Source organism: Rhinopithecus bieti, unplaced genomic scaffold (assembly GCF_001698545.2).
Source record: "Rhinopithecus bieti isolate Rb0 unplaced genomic scaffold, ASM169854v2 scaffold_49762, whole genome shotgun sequence".
NCBI lineage: Eukaryota > Metazoa > Chordata > Mammalia > Primates > Cercopithecidae > Rhinopithecus > Rhinopithecus bieti.
This window is the reverse complement of record NW_016819845.1, coordinates 624,368-635,138: the sequence shown is the minus strand read 5'-3', so window position 1 is coordinate 635,138 and position 10,771 is coordinate 624,368.

Below are 10,771 nucleotides of genomic sequence, written 5' to 3'. Positions count from 1 at the left end.
TACATACCCCTGTACATGAATCTTAAATTTAAAAGAAAAGTAAAACAAACCAAAAAACCCTGGTACTCTCACTGCACTGTCCCCAATGAGCAAGTCACTTTTTTTTTTTTTTGAGACATAGTCTCGCTCTGTCGCCCAGGCTCGAGTGCCCTGGTGCGATCTCGGCTCACTGCAAGCTCTGCCTCCGGGGTTCACGCCATTCTCCTACCTCAGCCTCCTGAGTAACTGGGACTATAGGCGCCTGCCATCACACCGGGCTAATTTTTTTTTGTGTTTTTAGTAGAGACGGGGTTTCACCGTGTTAGCCAGGAGGGTCTTGATCTCCTGACCTCGTGATCCGCCCACCTCAGCCTCCCAAAGTGCTGGGAATACAGGCGTGAGCCACCGCGCCAGGCTGAGCAAGTCACTTTTATGTAGTAGAGTCTGGCAGCATGTACCTGGCAGCCAAGGCAAAAAAGGAAAGAAGGCTCATCCTCTGGTTTTCCTTGTCCTGTGCATGCAGACACAGGCTTGGTCCTGGGGCCAGCTCCAAAGGAAGCTCATCTGTGGTACACAGGAAAACCGAGTAGACAGAACTTCTTCCTGAGTCTGGCCAAAGACACATCAACAGCATTTAGATGGATAGTCCCATGCTAGACATCTAAAAAGGCCAAGGACTGACATTTTCCTGAAATCCAAGGGAGGCAGCCAGCCCTGCTGGGAGCTGGGGTCATGGGTGCTCCACACTCAACTTTCTCACAACACAGGGACAGAGCTTCTTAGATGCTCTGAAATGCATGTCATGGGCATGGGACAGAAGCCTGCAGCAGGGGCTGAATTGAACTGAAATCAATCTATCATCCCAATAATTAGCATCCACTATATGATTACAATGATAATGACTATACCTCATAGCTAACATTTATTGAGTGCCAGGTATGTTCTAAGCCTCACAATAGATATATTAACCTCGCAATTACCCTATGAGATAGTACTGTCAACATGCCCATTTTACAGATGGGGAAACTGAAGCCCAGAGAGTGTACATAGCTTGGCCACAGTCATGCAGGCAGAGAACAGTTTAGCTGAACATCTTAGGTTCTGATTTCTTTCATCCTCATAATAACCCTATTAGCAGGAAAGGAAGTTAAGGGTTAAGGAGCTGCTTCTCAGACTTTTGTATTTGTCTCCTCATTTAATCCTCACCTCCTCCTGCAAGGTAGGGGCTGTTATCATCTCCATTCTACAGTGCATGCTGGGAGGCTCAGAGAGGTGAAGCAACTTGTCCAAGGCCACACAGCCAAAAGCGACAGGATCAGGACTAGAACCCAGTCCACTCTGACCCCAGAGTCTGTGCTTTCCTCCTCTTGGCCCTTCAGATGGCTGAGAGTTTGCAGAGGGCCTGGCTCATCCTACCTGCAGTTACTTGAGGGCAGGGCTGTGCTAATTCATCTGAGTCCAGTACCCAGCCCTGGCCTGGCCCTGGGATAAACCGCTGTCCCCTCCTGACTTCCTGGCACAGCAGAGAACCCACCCAGGGAGATATGGACTTTCGAAGAAAAACTGGAATATTGGATTGTGTGACTCTTGAGAACCCAGGCTGAAATCCTGGCTTGGCTACTCACTAACTGAGTGACCTTAAGGGTTACATGTCCTCTCTGTGCCTCAGTGTCCACACTTGTAAAATGGAGCTGCTGAGAGTCTATGTCATAGGGCATTTGGAGAAATAGATGCAGGGATCAAAAGGGGCTGGCACACAGTGAACAGTCAGTAGATGTGAGCTTGGGAAGGCCTTATCCTTCTCAGGATCTCCCCCGCTGAACCCACCCCTACATGCCCATAAGCTGATTGCAGCCCTTCTCTGCTAAAAATCCCTTCCCCTGCAGAGAGGGTTTAGATGGAGCCCAGCAGCCTGGGTCTGAGTCCCGGTTCTGCCACTCTCTGGCTGGGTGACTCTGGGCAAAGTCATTGCAGCCCTCTGCGGCCACTCCGCCTCCTCTGCCACATAGAGAGATCATCTGTGAGCTGGGCAGAGCCCGAGCCTCCTGGCTGGGCACACCACATCTACTATATTGTGGCTCATGCCACCTTCTGAAGGCTGAGCACTTGCATCCTCCTGCTCTGCTGAACAATTTGCTGGCTGTGTATCTTTGTGCATGTATTTAACCTCTCTGAACGTCAGTTGCCTCATCTGTAAAGTGGGAATGACAGTAGTATCTACCTCATAGGTGATGCAAACTTGCAATGAGGCAAAGCATGGTAAGTCCTCAGCATAGAGCAGAGTAGGTGCTCAATAAATGTTTACTGAATGAATGAGTGGATGGATGAACCCAGTGGCAGGGGCTGGGTTCATTCACATGTTATGGGGTATTCATTAAGGGGTCAGGTTCTGGAACCAGACCATCTGGGCTCATAATCTGGCTTCCCACCTATCTAGCTGTGTGACCTTGAGCTTGTTATTCAACTTCTCTGTGCTTACTTCTCTCGTATGTAAAATCAGCTAATAATAGTACTAACCCTATAGGATTGTTCTGAGGATTAAATTAGATAATATGTATCAAGTACTTAGAATAGTGCTTGGCACATGGCAAGTGTTTAATAAAAGGAAGTCACCACTATTATTAATTATTATTATTCCTGGGGTCAGTTGCTTGGGTGGAGGCACATTTCTCCTAGAGGAAAAGAACAGAGTGGGGACACAGGGCGGGCCCAGTAGGTAAAGTTGCCCCTCTTGGCCCTGATCACTATGGTGTCTTCATGTCTTGGTGCTGGGTGGGGTCAGGAGCAGCCGAGTGGTTGGGAACCCAAGCAGGGAAACAGAGGGGTTGGCCAGCCAGGGGCTTGATGATGCCACACTGAACTGTGCAAGTGAATCATGACTGATAGGCCTTGAACCCTTGGGTGCCTCTGTTGCTCTGTGGTCTTTTGGGTCTTCTCAGCTGCCTTGAGCTGGGGTCATTTGGGCTCAGAGCACCAGGGGAGTCACAGAAGCACCCAGGGTGACATAAGCTGCAGCAGGAAACTGAGTAGGGGGATCCCAAGTTGGGAAGGATTTAGGGCAAAACCGGGGTCCTGAACAGCAGGAACATGTGTGTCCTCCTGAACCAAACCTTGGTGTGCTGGGCCCTGTTTGTCCAGGAGGCCAACCCTCATGTGCCACCCATGGGCTCAATTGGGCTCCCTGGGGAGTAGATGCAGGCCTTCCTCTGTGGCACAGATGCCACAGAGGCCAGAGGCCAGCTCTGGGCCCCTGGCTTGGGTATGCAATCAGCCCCCTTCTACCCAGCTGGGAGGATATTGACCATGTCATGTTCTTGCTCTGAGCCTCGGGCTCCTCATCTGTAGAGTGAGAACAGAAACACCTAGAGTGGGAATGAAATGAGAAGAAGCCTGAGAAGGAGCTGGTGCAGAGTGAAGGCTGTGTCAAGACTGAGGTTAAAATTCCCTCATGTTTACAATAGGATCCAGCGTAGTGTACACTTTTTCTCTAAAGCACATCTGTTGTGTAAAGCGAGATTCGGCTGCATCTCGTGAGGTATTGCTAGGAGGCTGGTGGGGTTGGAAAAGGCAGGAGAGCAAAGGCAGACCTTGGCGGGACAAGTGGAGGATCAGGAGGGTGCAACCCAGTAGGCCTCAGAAAGTGCACAAGAGGCCAGGCACGGGGTTCACGACTGTAATCCCAGCACTCTGGGAGGCTGAGGTGGGTGGACCACCTGAGGTCAGGAGTTAGAGACCATCCTGGTCAACAGGGTGAAATCCTGTCTCTACTAAAAATACAAAAAATTAGCTGAGCATGGTGGCGGGCACCTGTAATCCCAGCTACTCGGGAGGCTGAGGCAAGAGAATTGCTTGAATCTAGGAGGATGCAGAGGTTGCAGTGAGCTGAGATCGTACCATTGCACTCCAGCCTGGGCGATGGAGTGAGATTTTGTCTCAAAAAAGAAAGGAAAGTGCAGCAGGGCACAGCTTGGACTCTGGGGCCAGGCTGGCTTGGGCTCAAAAGCACTGCTCTGTCTTTCCCAGCCATGTGGCCTCTGGCAAGCAGCCTCCTTCACTGAGCCTCAGTTTCTTCCTCTGAAAAATGACGAGGGTGGCAGGTTTTGTCTCATAGGTTACTGGGAGAGTAAATGAAACCAGGTGTGTGTCCCTTCTGTTGCCCCATGGCCCAGTGTAGAGACCACACTCTTCATCTCTGGGAACCACCATTACTATCCCAGGAGAGACGGTGGAACCCTGTCTGCTCTCTGTGACAAAATACCATGCTCCTTATTTATTTAGGGACCCAAGGAGCCACCCTAGCCCATACTGGAGCCTTCCTACCACAATCTGGCTCATGCTCCAAGTTTTTGTTCTTCATCTTTTTTTTTTTTTTTTTTTGAGACAGGGTCTCACCCAGTCACCCAGGCTGGAGTGCAGTGGCACAATCTCAGCTCACTGCAACCTCCGCCTCCTGGCTTCAAGCTGATTCTCCTGCCTCAGCCTCCTGAGTAGCTGAGATTACAAGTGCATGCCACCACACCTGGCTAATTTTTAGTACAGATGGGGTTTCGCCATGTTGGCCAGGTTGGTCTCGAACTCCTGACCTCAGGTGATCCGCCCGCCTCAGCCTCCCAAAGTGCTGAGATTACAGGCGTGAGCCACCGTGTTAGGGCCGTTCTTCATCACTTTGTCTGCTCTTCTCAAGGGGACATATCTGTCTTGGGAGGCTGGAGGAGTTTGGGCATTGGCTGGGACTCAGAAAGCCGAGGACCAGCTGAGGCTGCAGCATTTACCCATCTGGGGGAACCTCAGGCAGGCCTCAGTGTCCTCATCTGTAAAATGACCACTAAAAGATCAGGGCTGCAAGGTTGTTGTGGGGATCAGATGGGATTCTAATGAGACTGTGACATTGAGGCTGTGGGCATCACAGTCCTGAGGTGGGATATATAGGGCCCACCTAAATATGGGAATCCAACATTTGGTCACACAGACCCTGATTTAAATCCCAACTCTCCTTCTTACTTGCCGTGTGACCTGGACAAGTGACCTTAGCTTGCTCAGAGCAATGGGGTCTCAGTGACAAGCCAAACTCTTGGGACACAAGGACACTGTATAAAGGAGAGTCATCAATGCCATCAGAGGTATAAAAAGATAATCTCTGGTCCCCTGCCACTCCTGTTTGCTACCACTGGTCCCTTAACTGGGTGACATCCCAGGAGGGCTCTCTGAAACTCCATCCCATGACTGCTGCTGGAGCACCTGTTCTGTGCAGCACCTAGCTTCAGACCCTGGGGACCAAGGGATGAGCAGCTACTCCCGCTCAGCCACCAGTAAGGACTGCCCATCACAGCCCAGCTGGTGTCAGGATGTTGCTCTGAGAGAATCAGTCAGTTAAGGTGAAGTGGAAAGAGCTGCAGGCCTGGGCCAGCTGGGAGTGGGTGACAGGGACAGAGACTTCTTCCTCCCCCAAGCAAGTTCATGCTGACAGCCCATCTATGGGAGCACTTTCAAGTTCACAGAGCCATTTCCCTTTCGTGGCCTCTTTTCATCCTTATGGGACCCTCTTCGCCCATTTCACTGATGAAGAAACTGCAGCTCAGAGAGGTGAAGGATTTGCCTTTTGGCTACGCAGCTGGGACACAGTGGACTCAGGCCCGTCCTCCACCTCACTGACTCCTCGCCTGCAGAAGGAAGAGTGAAGAAGTCCACGAGAGGAGGTGCGAGTGTCTCAAGAGCCAGCGGGATCCTCCATTTGCTTGGGGTGTCAGGGCGGGGTCCTGAAGCCTGAGGGTCCAGGGTTAAGTCCCAGCTTGGGCACTTACTGGGTGTGACCTTGGGCTGGTCACATGACCTGTCTGTGCCACAGGTTCTGTATCTGTAGAATGAGTCAAATAACACAAACTAGCTGAGGGGGCCATGAGCATTAGATGAGTTAATAAGGCTTCAGGATTTACACAAGTGTCTGGCAATAGTAAATCCTCAAGAAACACGTGCCCCATGACAGCCACGGTTGCAGGTTCGAACTCCTGCTATTAAACTCTTCATAGGCTTTGGTTCACATTCTTCAAGTCTGGAATCCACTTCTAGGAACCTGTCCTGAGGATGTAATCCCAGATAGATAGGGACAAAGCTAATTGACGGCCAGAGACGCTCACTGTACACCATGTACACCCACATAAAGTCACAAACACCTCCTACTGCAGTGGCTTAGTAAACAGGCTAGCCACTCAATACAATCACAGAGCTCCTGGCTGTAATATTCCCAAAGCGTTTAGAGTCATGGGGAGAAGGGTTGCGTTTTAATGTTAAGTGAGAAAGGCTGAACACAGAACTCTAAACTCAGGGTGATTTCAAGCTTGTAACAAGAAAATAAGCAAACACAAAATGTGTATAGAAACAAGATGAAAAGCAATACAGCAAAACTTGGCCAGTGATGATATCTGAGGAACAGGAATATGGGTGATTTTTTTCCACCTTTTTCTACCTATTGACCAATTTCTAAATATTCTGTAATGAGTATGTATAAAACTTTTTTTTCTTTTTGGAGATAGGCAGAGTCTCACTGTGTCACCTAAGCTGGGGTGCAGTGGTGCAATCATGGCTTACTGCAGTCTTGAGCTCCCAGGCTCAAGCAATCCTCCTATCTCAGCCTCCCAAGTAGCTGGGACCACAGGCGTGCATCACCATGCCCAGCTAATTTTTTTTTTTTTAAGAGACGAAGTCTCACTATGTTACCTTGGCTGGTCTCAAACTCCTGAGCTCAAGTGATCCTCCCACACTCCTGGGATTACAAGTGTGAGCCACAACACCTGACCAAAACTTTTCTAATGGGAGAAAACTCAATAGACTACTTTTGAAATGATACAGTTTTATACGGTGAACTGAAACAGACCTGTCCTTAGCATGTTGGCACGGATTGGATTGTCAGTTTTCTAGTAATGAGTTGAACACTGGGGGCTGAGCCTGTGACAGGCAGTGTTCACTTCAGTACATGTTTATTAGGGCCCCAGCTCTAGGCTAGCCTTTGAGTGGGCCGGGGAAAAGGGGCCAGGGACAGGGCCCAGACATGGGTACAGTTTGAAGTCCCTATGATACCAGGCCAACTGGAGGTACAGAGAAAACATTCTGGAAACATTGCTGGATGGAAGCTGTCTTCATGATTTTGCTATATCCAAATGTTGCCAGTACTATCACTCACTTAATAGGTTTTAAAAAATTGGTTCACCTAAAAAATACTCAGAAAACTATAGAATATTATTAAGAGGAAGCAAAAAATGCTAAAATAAATGAATAAATATATAATTTTCACGGTGGGACCACTCAATATTTTAAATAAGTCAATTCTCTGCAAACTGATTTATAGATTCAACACATACACCTCTAATCAAAATCCTAACAGGTGTGTGTGTGTGTGTGTCTGTGTCTGTGTCTGTGTGTGTGTGTCTCTGTGTGTGTAACTTGGAAAACAAATTATAGTTTTCAAAAAAATGTATGTAGAAACACAAAGGGTAAAGGATAGCCAATTTTTGAAAAGGAAGAACTTTTAGCCAGAAGAGTTGATAGCTCTTCTGGCTATCAACATCTATTATAAAGCAATGGTAAATAAGTGCAGCGTTGGTACAAGGATAGATAAATAGATCTATTTATGGGATAGAAGAAAAAGTCAGACATAAATGGATGCATGTTTTATGACAAATGTGACACTGCCAAGTACTGGGAGAGAGGCCAAGCTTTTCAGTGACCGGTGCTGGGTCAACTGGCCATCCATATGGAAAAAAATGAAGCTTGATCCTGACCTCACACCATTCACAACATCAATTTCAGGGGAATTGTAGACATACATGTTAAAGACAAAATGTAAAACTTCTAGAAAGTAGAGAATGACTTCATGCCTTCAGAGCAGTAGACAGATTCTTCAACATGGCACAGGAAGTGGTGGCCATACCAAAAGGATTGATGAAATCAACTCCATTGAAATTTAAATTCTTTCTGTCAAAAGACATTCATAGGAGAGTGAAAAGGCAGGTTACAGAGTGGGGAAAGATACTTTGCCCGCATACAACTACAAGAGAGCCTACTTTTCCCCCCTAGAATAAACACAACTAAAATATGATAAAACTAACAACTCAATATAAAATGAGCAAAGCCAGGTACTTCACAATAAGAATGTTCCAATAGCCAATAAATATATAAAAGATGCTGAATCTTATCAGTAATCAGGAAAATAAAAATTAAAGTTACAATGAAATAACCACAGCACCCCAAGTAGATTGGCTGAAGTTTAAAATTTTGACAATACCAAGATTTGACAGAAATGTGAAGAAACTTTGACAATACCAAGAGTTGACAGGAATTCTTCTACTTGGCTGATGGGAGTGTAAAATGGTACAACCACTTTAGAAAAGTATTTGGCAGTATCTATCATAGTTAAACACACTTCTACCCCCATGATCCAGCAATTCCTCTCCTAGGCGTATGCCCAACAGAAATACTTACTTATATGAACCTAAAGACCTGCTGATGAATGCATCATAGCATTCATCAAATGCTATTCAAAATGGCCCCAAACTGAGAACAACCCAAATGTCCATCCACTGTAGAATGGATCGATAAGTTAGGAGACACTTACAAAGTGGAATACTGTGCCATAATGAGAAAAAAACAAATACAGCTACACACAGTGACCTGAGTAATTCACACACATAATGTTCTGTGAAAGAAGCCAGACACAGAAGAATGCATATTACATGACTCCATTTATATGATGTTCAAAGTCCAGCATGTGTAGGTGATAAAACTCAAAAGAAAAGCAAGAAATTGCTATCATAAAATGCAGGACGGTGATTGCGTTTGAACAGGAGGGAGGAGTAGTGATTAGCAGTGGCCCAAGGCGGGGTTCTGGGGAGCTAGAAATGTTCTTTTTCTTCACTTGATGATTGCTTTTTGATAAATTATTGAACTGCGCATTTTAGTCTTCATGTGAATTTTATCCATACGCAATGGGGCCTCTCTCTGTGTGTGGAATTTCACAATAGGAAGTTTAAAAGAACATCGTCCAGGGCACTAAACGGAAGGAAATTTGCATCCAGGTGCTAAGGAAGCATCCCCAGGCAGGAGAGTGAGATAGCATCATCAGAAAGCCAGAAGGATGAAGCCTCGTTCCATTCAGGTGCCAAATGCCCTGTACATCTTAGACTTAGAAATAAAATTCAGAAGACAGGGTTGATGCAGACATGCACATTAGCATGTTTGTAGATTAGAAAATGAACTCATATAGTTTTCTGCCTGAAAGTCAGCCTGACCTGGCTGCATGGTGTGGCTTTGACACTCAGTGTGCATGGAAGAGTTTTCAGGCAAATAAGTGAGCAGAATCTACGCTCCAAAGTTTTGATGAGATTTTATTTAAAGCACATGGTAAGCATACAGCATGCTAGAAATTACCTTTGCAACTATTTACACTTAGGATAAAACATTCAGATGCCAACTAGAAGCGTTTGTGTGGGGGACGTGGTTTTCAAAATTCTCTTAGGGTCTATGTGAACCCCAAATACCAAGAGTGCTTTCTTTTTGTTTGTTTGTCTGTTTGTTTGAGACAGAGTCTTACACTGTCAACCAGGCTGGAGTGCAGTGGCAGGCTCTTGGCTCACTGCAACCTCCGCCTCCCAGGTTCAAGAGATTCTCCTGCCTCAGCCTCCTGAGTAGCTGGGACTACAGGCGCCCATCACCATGCCCAGCTAATTTTTGTATTATTAATAGAGACACGGTTTTTGCCATTTTGCCCAGGCTGGTCTCAAACTCCTGACCTCAGGTGACCCACCCTCCTCGGCCTCCCAAAGTGCTGGGATTACAGGTGTGAGCCACCGCGCCAGGCCAGAAGAGCTCTTTCTTAACGGGGGTGTGAGTAGATTCTGACAAGTGAAGACAAGCAGGACGGGCACTCATGGGGGAGGAACAGCACAGGCAAAGGCCTGGGAGCCAAGCTGTGCACTGTGCTGAGGATTTGTGGAGGAAGAAGAGCAGATGTCCGGTGTGCAGGAAGCCCTGAGGGCCTCAGTGGGGGAGCAGGAAGAGGCTCAGGAGAGGGAGGAGGAGCCCAATGGAGTCAGCAAGAGGAGAAGGAGAGAGGCCGGAGCCTTTGGAGGAACAGGTGGCTGAGCAGGTGTGGAAGAAGAAAGCAAAGAAAGGGGCTTCTCTGGTCCCCTGTTGTGTGTGGCTGCAGCTCTTCAAAAGACCCCACAAAGCAGGCCCCTATCCTAGCAGCTGCCTTGAAAGGGCCTTGTGCCCACCCATCTGCCACCATCCTCCACCCCATCCCCTATGATCGCCAGGGTCTCCCAGCAACACAGGCCCTGTCCTCATCAGATGGGGGTCGGGGAGGGGAAAGCCACCGTGCCACCCAGCCTGGGGACAGAGACTGAGCAGGAGACTTCACACAGCAGGCCCTGGGCCATTCCGTCCTTTATATCTCTTCTCAGCAAACTGCCAATACGAAAGATAATAGTTAAATTTTTAAAAAATTCAAATAGTTCCCGGGTGGAAGAAAGATTGAAGCGATGTTGCGCGCTCAGTCAGTCTCTACTGCAGCCAGTTTGCTGTGGGTTCTAGTCATCCCCTTACCTCTTCACAAACCTCCCCAGGAGAAAATAGCCAGGGCTTCAGTCAACCAACCTGGGTGTGTACCCTTCTGTGCTCCTGCTGTGTGACCTCAGGCAAGTGCTTTACCTCTCTGAACCTCATTTCCTCACCTGCTAAATGGGGCTAGGAATAGCACCGATCTCAGAACATTCCACACTGTGAATCCCCTTTCCCCACT